Source organism: Sceloporus undulatus, chromosome 1 (assembly GCF_019175285.1).
Source record: "Sceloporus undulatus isolate JIND9_A2432 ecotype Alabama chromosome 1, SceUnd_v1.1, whole genome shotgun sequence".
NCBI lineage: Eukaryota > Metazoa > Chordata > Lepidosauria > Squamata > Phrynosomatidae > Sceloporus > Sceloporus undulatus.
The window spans coordinates 67,706,822-67,717,796 of record NC_056522.1 but is presented as its reverse complement, the minus strand read 5'-3'; the positions used below and the strand labels follow the sequence as shown (position 1 = coordinate 67,717,796).

At 39.2% G+C, this 10,975-nt stretch overlaps 1 protein-coding gene across 2 annotated transcripts in view; it reads left to right on the top strand.

The window, feature by feature from the left end:
* Window positions 1–10,216: 10,216 nt before the first annotated feature.
* Window positions 10,217–10,975, top strand: part of LGALS8 (galectin 8) — an 11,897-nt gene continuing 11,138 nt past the window's right edge. For both annotated transcript variants that reach the window (XM_042464677.1, XM_042464669.1), the window contains exon 1: window positions 10,217–10,373. The gene's annotated coding sequence lies outside the window, so the exon portion shown is untranslated. The remainder of the gene's footprint in view (window positions 10,374–10,975) is intronic.

Genomic DNA, 10,975 nt, shown 5'->3' with positions numbered 1-10,975 from the left:
TGTTTTATTTATAGACCGCTATTCCACAATGATCATAGCGGTGTACAGTAAAAATTGCAATACAATACAAGGTGACAGTTAAAGGAGGGAGAAGTCTCGTCCTTCAGGCTGTCCCTGATGTTGCTGGGTCTGCCTGATCGCTCCCTCTGAGGCCGAGATGACAGTTGAAAGATGTGCTAAACTCTTTAAAATTCCACTAAAAGTCAAAGTAAACGGTGTCTCCAAAAGGAGGCACATGTATTGGGAGTATTTAGTTTCCAGTTTTTTCCCCCCTGAATTCCACAATAGCTTTTTGATGCAATGTAAGATTTTCTAGGCAGCCTGGCATAATGGTTTGAGTATTGGACTACAACACTGGAGACCCGGGCTGGAATCCCTGCTTGGCCATGGGAACCCATTGGGTGACCTTGGGCAACTTACATGTTCTCAACCTCAAGGGAAGGCAGTGGCAAAGCTTCTCTGAACAAATCTTGCCAAGAAAACCTGTGATAGGGTCGCCATAGATTGGAAACAATTTGAAGGCACACAAGAGCAGCAACAAAGCACTTTATGGTTACACATAAAAGCTGAGGACATTGTAAGACACAGTGTTGTCTTTATCACTATGTCTACTACAGTATTTACAAAAAAATAAATAATAAGAATAAGAATAAGAATACAGTACCATGATTTTTAATTTTTTCAGTGTCATACCTATATGCTTCCTTACTGCATTGCATCTATGTTTACAAGCAATGTTCTGTACTCACTGTTGGTATCTACTCTATGTTTATTATGTACTTTGGTATGCAATGCTAGTAGGGGGGGGGAACCGTATTTTTTCTCCATTAGATTTGTACAGAGTGCACTGCCATTTTCCTTATTCTGAATTACTGCTATAATCATTGAAGGCAAGTATCTGAATATATTTTTTTAAAAATCTATCAGTTGAAGATGTCCCTGTCTTAGACCAGGAAAAGGCACATGGCCCACATGTGCCACATGTGGCACTACAGGCTGATTTTGTGGCCTCCAGTATTCCCTAAGGTCCCAAATTTGAAAGAGGATATTTTTGTCCTCAAATGGCCAATAATACCCCAAAGCTGATGTGTGTGTGTGTCTGGGGGGGGTACTCTTGGCTATTTTGCTATGTTTAGGAAGTCCTCTCACCTTTTTTTTTTTCCAAAACAAAAGTAAGTCCAAACAGGAAGCTTCTTTAGAAAAGAGGCTGTAGAGATCTAAAAAAATGCAAGAGGGGCTAAAAATCCTAGAAAAGACTTTGAATAATGGAATCATAGGCTTGGATGGGACCACAAGGGCCAGCTAGTCTAACCCCTGCAAGGCAAGCACATCCTCAAAGCACTCCTGAGAGACAGGCATCCTGCCTCTGTTCATAGGCCTCCAAAGATGTAAACTCCACTGCATTTGGAGGCCGTCTGTTCCACTGTTGAACTGCTCTTCCTGTCAGGAAGTTCTTCCTAATGTTGAGACAACATCTCTTTTCTCACAATTTGAATCCATTGATTTGTGTTTTAGTCTCTAGAGCAGCTGAGAACAGCTTGTCCTGCTTTCCACATGCCATCCTTTCAAATATTTAAAAATTGCTACCTATCACCTCTAGTCTTGTGTTATTCAAGTTAACCATCCAAACTCCTTACCATCTTGGTCACCCTGCTCTGAACATGTTCCAGCTTGTCAACATCTCTTTTGGACTGCAGTGCCCAGAACTAGACACAGTACTCTAGGTTTCAAGAAAGGTTTCAACAAAACTGAATAGAGTGGTAGTATTGTACCCTTTGATTTGGACATAACGCTCCTGTTGATATTGTCTAGAATAGCATTTTTTTTTATTACAGCTCCATCAATTTTTGGCACATGTTAAGCTTGTGGTCTACTGAGGGGCTGCGCAGACCGGCAGGAAAAGCCAGGTTGGTCATGGAGTCAGGACATGGCGCCATGCGCCACACCACATGGCCCACGGCATCATAGTGCTCCTCCGGCACTGCATCTGCATGACACAGCACCAAAGGAGTGCCTTAAAACTGCAGTGCCACAGCTATCATGCCCTGGAAAGGCCAGAACAGGGCCATGGCATGCAGTTGCCATGGTCCCGATCCGGGGAACGTGGAGGCAGCTGCCGGCCACCTCTTCAGGGGTGGTCTGCACATTGCCTCAGACTCCTAGATCCTTCTCACACATGCTGTTGCCAAGCTAGGTGTCACCCATCCTATATTTGCATATTTCATTTTTCCATTTTTAATATGTGTATTTGTGTATGTGCCTTCAAGTCACCTGTCAGCTTATGGTGACCCCATTAATTTAATAGGCAAGGAATACTCAGAGGTGGTTATTTACATTTATCCTTGTTGCCATTCATTCTGATAGTTTTTGCTCAGTTGACCAATCTGTACCCTGTCCATTAGGGTATTAGCTATCTCCCCAAAAAAGGTAAAGGTAGTCCCTTGACATGAATGCTTAGTCATAACCAACTGTAGGGGACGATGCTCATCTCTGTCACTAAGCTGAAAGGCCAGCATTGTCAGATGACTGCTCTGGTGGTCATGTGGCCAGCATGACTGCACTAAACGCTGTTATCTTCCCACCAAAGTGGTACCTATTTATCTACTTGTATTTGCATGCTTTCGAACTGCTAGATTGGCAGAAGCTGGGACTAATGACAGGAGCTTACTCCATCATGCAGCACTCGGGCCTCAAACTGCCAACCTTACAATCTTACAAGCGTCAGAATTGGTGTCTTAACCACTAAGCCACTACATCTCCCCTACATCTGCAAATTTAATAAATGTCATCTGCAAATTTAATAAGTATGGCCCTATTTCTTCATCCAAGCCATTAATAAATACATTAAACAACAGGCCCAGGATGGATTCCTATACCACTCCACTAATCAGTTCTCTCTTTTGAGGTGCTATTGGCTATTCTAAGGCAAAGAAAATTTGTTTTCCCCCAAATTAGGGTAGGAGTATAGAGGTGGGGAGACATCTCTCCAGCTCCCCCAGGTCCCTTAAACTCTGGCAGTTGCCAGCCCCTGCCCTGGATCAAGATGGTGGAGCCTTTTAGACCAGAGACAAATTCCATTTCATATAATTTCTCACTCACCACACTGGAGGCACTGAGGGGAGACAAAAAGTTATGAAATATCAGCATATTTTACTTCGAAGTTCTTAATGCCAATAAGTAAGCCTTAGGATACATTTTCAGCCTTCTACAACGAGGGGGGAAATGATACTAAAGTTTAGAAACCACCATTAGCATAATGGGGAATGGGTTATGGCCAGCTGGAAAAGCTCGAGGGGCCACATTTGCCATGCATAACCTGATGTTCCCCACTTGTGCTTTGATTTAGGCTGCAGCGGGGCTGACTTGCCAAAGGCAAGGGGATCCTTTTCTGTGATTTGGAAGCAATACAAAATACCTGTTTTGGTTGTAAAATTTTCATGATTTATTATACACCCAGTAAGCTATACAAAGGAACATGCATAAATCACACCAAGCAAACACCTCTGTTCAGTTGCAAGGTGGGCCCCTTCTGTAGCCACAAAGGCATGGCACCTAAGGCCTGAAAGGTCTGTGCTGAAGCTCCAACCTTATGTCAATTTCTTAGGAGTTTTTATAGGTTTTTACTGTTCTGTGACATGATGGCTTTGGCCATTATTTACTCTTCAATGTAGGTCATACCACTTTGAAATCATGCTACTCCATAACCCCATCCAAGGCCATCAATTAGGTGGTTGTTTTCACAGGTATTAGCCATGGGTCTGACACCAGTTCAAAGTCTGCTATCATTAGATTTCTCCTTAGGCAGTTCCAGCTGCGTGCTATGTCTTTGTCTAGGTCAGCTGCACAGGCTTAGATTTGGTGTTTAGATTTCTCCCTGTGATTTCTCTGCTGTCTGTTAGTCTAGATTAGCTTGCTATCTCTTTTAAGTGTTTAGACTTCTTTCTGTGCTTTCCCCAAAACATGTTATCCTTTATAGACATTAGCAAATATATAAGACACATGAATTAGCAGAATCAAAGCCAGATTTTCCTCAAGGAAGGGGAAAAAAGGCTCCATTTTGTTAGCATGGAGGAGAATGTACCTCCTTGAGATACAATATATATCTTCTGGGGTGGTCAGGACAAGAGCTTATCATTCAAAAGCAGCTTGCATGAAGAATCTCCAGCTGCTGTCTATGAGAGAGAAAAAGCTAATAGAGCACAAGTCTTTCCCTTTCTGTGGTTGTCAAGAAAACCAGCAATTTGTATTCACTGATCAGCTCTGTCATCGACCAATCAATCACTTTTTAAAACCCCACTTTTCCACCAAACTTGTTTTTTCAGTTGTAACTGTACTTCTGTTTTTATTTGAATATTATGCCTTGGATGCCTTTTTTTTTTTTTTTTTTTGGCAGAAAGGTGGAATAAAAAGTAAATGAATCAATAAAAATTACAGAAAACCTACCACAAATCTCTTGTACAACTAAAGTTTTGTTGGGTCTGTTCCTAAATGAGCCAGAAATGTGGCAGAACATTCCTAATTCTTACCCTAGTTTTGTCTGGCAGATCATTAGAGGAATATTGTCTTTGTTTAGGATTCTTTTGTTGCATGAGCATATCTTTCTCTGTAAAACAGTAACAGAAAAAGAAGAGTGAATACAGCATTTGTAGAAATAGACTTGCAACTCAAAATATCTATGATGATCAGAGCAATGCTTAACAGGAAATTAAAAGTGTGAAAATTCAAGGGAGTAATTAAACTCTTTCTCCTAAATATACTGTTTACAAAGACATTAGCTTTGTGGTAGATGAGTAATTTGATTGTATGCATTTCTTTATACTAAAGAACAACATAGAAATTAACCTTGCATGTTTTAACTACACTGATTATTTTGGCACAGGATATGAAGTATAATAAATAGAACTGCCATCCTAAACATGTTTGCTCTGAATTTAGTGAGATTTAATGAAAATAAATCAGTTATAGGGCTGTAAACCTTTGAACCCTCACCCCATCTACTGATGAATTGCAGTAGTGCAAAAGTTTAATCTTTTGTATTTATAAAAGTAGTGTCCGAGTGGCCTCCTATATTATTTCAGTCAATAGGGCAAATCATCAGAGTCAATGCAAGACATTTTGTGGCCTGAAGTGAAAGATAACATGGCATTTCTTACTGCAGTTGAATTTTGTGATTGCAGGGTCAGTTCAGAGTCAGTTCAGCAATGATAATGGCCTCAGTCTCTACGCAAACATAGCTGACAGTAAGCACTATTTTGTGAAGAGCACAAGTCAGACTATGCGGCATGCAAAATGTTGCCCTTCAGCAGAAGTGAGTATTCAGGAAGGAAATTTCCAGGAAAGGAGCTGCCTCTCAGCATACACTGCCTGTGGAGACAGTGGTGTCATTAGGGGGGTGCAATGGGTGAGGAATGCACCAGGTGGCATGGTACATCAAGTGGGACCACTGCAACTGCAGCTAACAGCTGTGCCAGACCCAAAATGAATGTCTGGAGCCATAGCACTGCCACCCAAAGCAGTGGGCATTGTTGGGGTGGGCAGTGCCTTCTGTTTGGGATCCAACATGGCTGCTCCCCAGATCCCAAATGGCCGTCTGAAAGCTGTGGAACCATCATTTCTCAGCAGCAGCCATTGCTGGCGGGGGTGATTCCTTCCCTTCAGAGTCTGTTACAGCTGCTGCTCTGGGCTCTGAAGGGTCTTTGGAACCTCCCCCCTCTGCAGCAGTCTGAAAGGGTGGTGGGTAGCTGGGGGGGTGTCACTGCACTGGGTGACTCCAAAGGGTGTATCACCACTGTGTGGAGGCAACCTTGTGAAGACAATGGAGTACTGTCTTAGAAAGCAATGCTTTATTAGCTCGCATTCCATTTTGTAGGCTTCTTCATGCAAAATTGCATAGTTCAGGACTGTGCTTAGCACTATATGGTGGGATTGTCCCAATTCTTGCATTAGTTCTTCAGTTCAAATGGGATCACTGGCGTCAGCATGGGTGCTGGTAAAGTTTCCAAATGAAGGCTTGCCAACATGTGATTGCACAAACTCTCAGCAACCTTGTACCTCCTTTCTTTGCATGCTGCTTCCTGTTTCATGAGTGTTGCATAACTTCTCACAAAAATAAACCAGAAGCCTAAAGCTCAGCCTTGCATCCTTCTGAGGTAGCTAAAATGAGTAACCAGCTTGATGGGGGCAATTAACTTACAGTTGTAAACTACTTAGAGATTGCTCAGTGTGGTATGAAGCAGTATAAAAATGAAACTGCTGTTGCTACTTTTGGAGACCTTGAGGATTTTGCTGAGTTTGACTTCCAGCAAATATCAGGATAGTTGAAGTCACCCATCACTACTACATCTCTCCTTTCTGAGTGTGTGGTCATCTGTTCTAGAAAGGCATCATCCAATTCCTCCGTCTGACTCGGGGGTCTGTAGTAGACTCCCATGATAACATCCCTGTTGTTTGCATCCCCTTTAATTTTTATCCAGATGCTCTCCACCTGGCTTCCAGGATTGATGTTCTGGATCTCTTCACTGGTGTAAATATACTCTCAGTGTTGCCAACAAGCCTTGAAGATAATTCCCCAAACGTTTGGCCAAAACTCACCAAATCCCCCCATATCTCACCAAATACTTATTTCAACTCTCAAAATTACCATTAAAACCAGTCACCAAAATCACACCAAAGGCTCTGAAAAGTACCCATTTTGGTGTGAAAGTCACCAGATTGGCAACACTGTGAGAAGGCTATTCCTCCTCCTTTCCTGTTTGGCCTATTTCTCTTGAAAAGGTTATACCCCTCTATTTCCACATTCCAATCATGAGACTCATCCCACCAGATTTCAGTGAAGCCTCTTATATCATATTTGCTTTGTTGTAGTTCATCTTGCTTATTTCCGAGTTCATCTTGCTTATTTCCCATGCTCTGTGCATTAGTGTAGAGACATCGACGACCATGTGTCCCCTTTATTTGCTGCCTGTGCAAGATTTTTTGCCTCCCACTGTTGGGTCCTTGCGCTCTTTGCCTTGTTCCCTCTATGACAGTTTGGCTATTTTCTCCAGCCCTTTTGCCTTCTAGAATACTGTCTCCCTCCCCACATAACTCAGTTTAAAGCCCTCCTGACCAGATTCTTGAGACTGTTGACAAAAACGTTTCATCTTAGCCACTAGTCATGCTTACTAGGGGATTCTGTAACTTTTTGCGCTCTCACTGTGAATTGGTACTCTTGCAGCCAGGCACGTAAGCTTCGATGAATAGCCAACGTATAAGTATTTTGTGACTTCACGGTTTAAGTTTAATATCTACTGTAGAGTGCAGACGTCCTCATCCTGCGAATGCTCATTTTTGTTTCTCCTAAGGGTAAACTTTCTAACACTTAGGGTTATGAAGACTTAGGGTTTCCATGTGTGGACAATCCTTGAAGGAAATCTCAGGTATTTTCAATGGTATACTAAGTAGTTTTTTGTGTGTTTTCTAGAACATGGCCACATAGCCTGAAAACCCCACAAAAAACTATGGATGCCGGCCATGAAAGCCTTCACGTATGCTTAGTAATTAGCCATAAAACTAGTTACCCAAACCATTTCTTGACCTCCACAAAGTTTAATGAGGCAAATTCACTTATGTGCAACGTTTTTAGAATTCAGGCTTTTGAAATAGTTGAAGCATGGTGTAGTGGTTTGAGTGTTGGACTATGACTCTGGATACCAGGGTTTGAATCCCAGCTCGACCATGGAACCAACTGGGGTGTTCTTGAGCAAGTCACACTTCCTCAACCTCAGAGGATGGCTATGGCAACTCCCTCTGAAAAAGCTTTGCCTAGAAAACCCCAGATAGGTTCACCTTAGCGTCACCATCAGTCAAAAATGACATATAACAACAACAACAAGTTGAAGTGCAGAGAGGAACATCAGCGGTCCAATCTGAAAGGAGAAAATAATTGGCAGGGATGCATGAAAGATGCATGAAGAGGTAGAAAAGGTATCTTTTTACATGGCCATCAAAGTTGCATTTTTAACTTTTGTATACTGTGTTTTAATTTAATTTTATACCATTTTTTAGATTATTTTGATTGTTTTAATATTTTATTTTTTATTATTTCATTTTAATTATTATTTTAATTTAATTTTATTGCAAATTTATTTTTTATTGTAAAATGTTAGGAAATTATAAGGAGCTCCACCACCATCACAGGCATGTTTGGTGAGGACATGAGAGAGAACCTCCTTGGTGGCTGCTCCCAGGCTCTGTGTTTCTCTTCCACAGATTTGGCTGTGGCCTCTCCGCTCTCTTAGTATTATTTAGACAGGACTTTAGCTCTCAACTTAAGTGCCACTGGATGTCAAAAAGCCAGAACTTATTGCCTGTTTAGACAAACCACTATTATGTTTTTAAAAGTGCCTTGAATAATTCTGTGCTTGCAAACCAAATGACACGCTTTGTAAATAAATAAAACAGAACACCACAAAGAGAGTCATATGGGAATAATAATAATAATAATAATAAGTCTAAGGCTTTCACAGCCAGAATCCATATTTTTTTATGCGGTTTTCGGGCCATGCAACCGTGTTCTAGAAGAGTTTATTCCTGATGTTTCGCCAGCATCTGTGGCTGGCATCTTCTTTAAAGATGCTAGCAAAATGTCACCAAAAATCCCAAATAATAATAAACCCCACCAAAACAAATAATAATAATGTAATAATAATACACTGCATAGCATGACATAGTGGTTTGGACTAGGACTCTTGAGACCAGGATTCAAATCTCAGCTCAGTCATGAAACCCTCTGGGTGACCTTTGAGCAAGTCACACTCTCTCAGCCTCCTGAGGGGAAGGCAATGGTAAACCTCTTCTGAACAAACCATGTCAAGAAAACCCCATGCTACGGTCACTATAGGTGGGAAACAACTTGAAACTACACAACAAGAACACACCACAAAGCGTCTAATACTATAGAAATGTAATATGTAAAAGAAATGATCTTTTTTACTGAATTCAAAGCTTTATCTGTTTCACAATAATTTTGAGGACCCTATTCTGTAGAAGAGCCTAGAATTACCCAACCACCAAAGTTGCACTTTTAACTTTTGTATAATGTATTTTAATGCAATTTTATACCATTTTAAGATTATTTTGACTGTTTTTAAATTTTATCTTATGGTATCTCATTATTTTTTAAAAATTTTTATTATTTAATTTTTAATTTTTATTTGATTTTATTGCATATTTATTTTTATTGTAATTTTTTAAAATCCGTGAGCCACCATATGCTGCTTTTAGATTATTTTGATCGTTTTTACATTTTATTGTATTTTATTATTACTTTTTAATTTTATTATATTTAATTTTAATTATTATTTTATATAATTTTATTGCATATTTATTTTTCCTGTAATTTATTTGTGAGCTGACTTCTAGATGGTTTTGACTGTTTTTAAGTATTTTATTATTATTTTTAATTTTTATTATTTTATTTTATCCATTATTTTTATTTAATTTTATTGCACATTTATTTTTATCATATTTTTTTATCTATGAGCTGCCTTGTCTCGTTTTTAGATGATTTTGACTGTTTTTAAAGTTTATTTTATTTTATTATTATTTTAATATTATTATTATTATTATTATATGGAAATTTATTTGTAATTTTTTAAATCTGTGAGCCACTTTGTACCGTTTTCAGATAATTTTGACTGCTTTTAAATTTTATTTTATTATTGATTATTAATTATTAATTTTTATTACTTTATTTTATTATTTTATTTTAATTATTACTTTTAATTATTTTATATTATTATTTTGTTTTAATTATTGCTTTTAATTATTTTATTTTAATTATTAATTTTAATTATTTTGTTTTATTATTTTATTTTAATTATTATTTTTATTTAATTTTATTGCATATTATAAAAAAAATCTATGAGCCGCCTTGGGTCCTTTCAGGGAGAAAGGCGGCGTACAAACGAAAGAGGTAAATAAATAATCTGCTGTTGCTGTTGCTGTTGCTGCTGTTTTCCCTTTAACCGTGAAAGCTCTGCCTCTAGTCTGGCCAGGTCCACTCTCCTCTTACCAGTGCTGCTACTCTATTATCACTGCTCTGTCTCCTGTTGCATTCTGAGGCTTGTAGTTCCGTGAGGCCTAAGAGCTCTCTGGCTGAGAATTCTAAACGCCCCTCCTTAAACTCCAAATCCCAGCATGCAACGGGAGGCAGCTAGAGCAGTTAAAGGGTAACAGCAGCACTATATAATAAAGTAGGAGATGTGGCTCAGAGAGCCTCTGAACTAGGAAATGAAAGAGGAACCATTTTAAATTGTTCAAGAGGAAGCACAGAGGAGGAGTCTCAGCTTTCCCTTGGATTCCCTTTTGAAGGTTGTGTTGCATTAAAAAAGGTGAGGCTAATTCTCCCCAAAAGCCCCCAAATGGAGTCTGGTCCAAAACACACAGCAGGAATAACAACCCACTTTGAGACTCCTTTAACTGTCCTGGCTCAATGCTAGGGAAATCCTGGGAATTGTAGTGTTTATGAGACATTGAGCCTTCTCTGTCAGAGAGAGCTCTGGTGCCACAGCAAACTGCAATTCCCAGGATTCCAGAGCACTGAGCCAGGGCAGTTAAAGCGCTCTCAAACTGGGTTATTTCTGCAGTGTGTTTTGGGCCCTTCCCTGGGAAAAGGACTGGAGTGGACAGCCAAGCCTTCTTCTCCCTATTGATTTTGTGTGAAGCCTGCCCTCTCCCTCCTCCCTGCCCTTTCTTTTTAGATAAAGGTTTATTAGGGTTTATTAAGTTTGTTGCAGAAATAATCTGGTTTGACACTGCTGTGCTGGGATTTTTTTTGACTGTTTTTAAATTTTATTGCATTTAATTTTATTGTTTTTTAAATTTTTAATTATTTTATTTTAATTATCATTTTAATTTAATTTTATTGAATATTATATATATATATATATATATATATATATATATATATATATATATATGTATATGTATATGT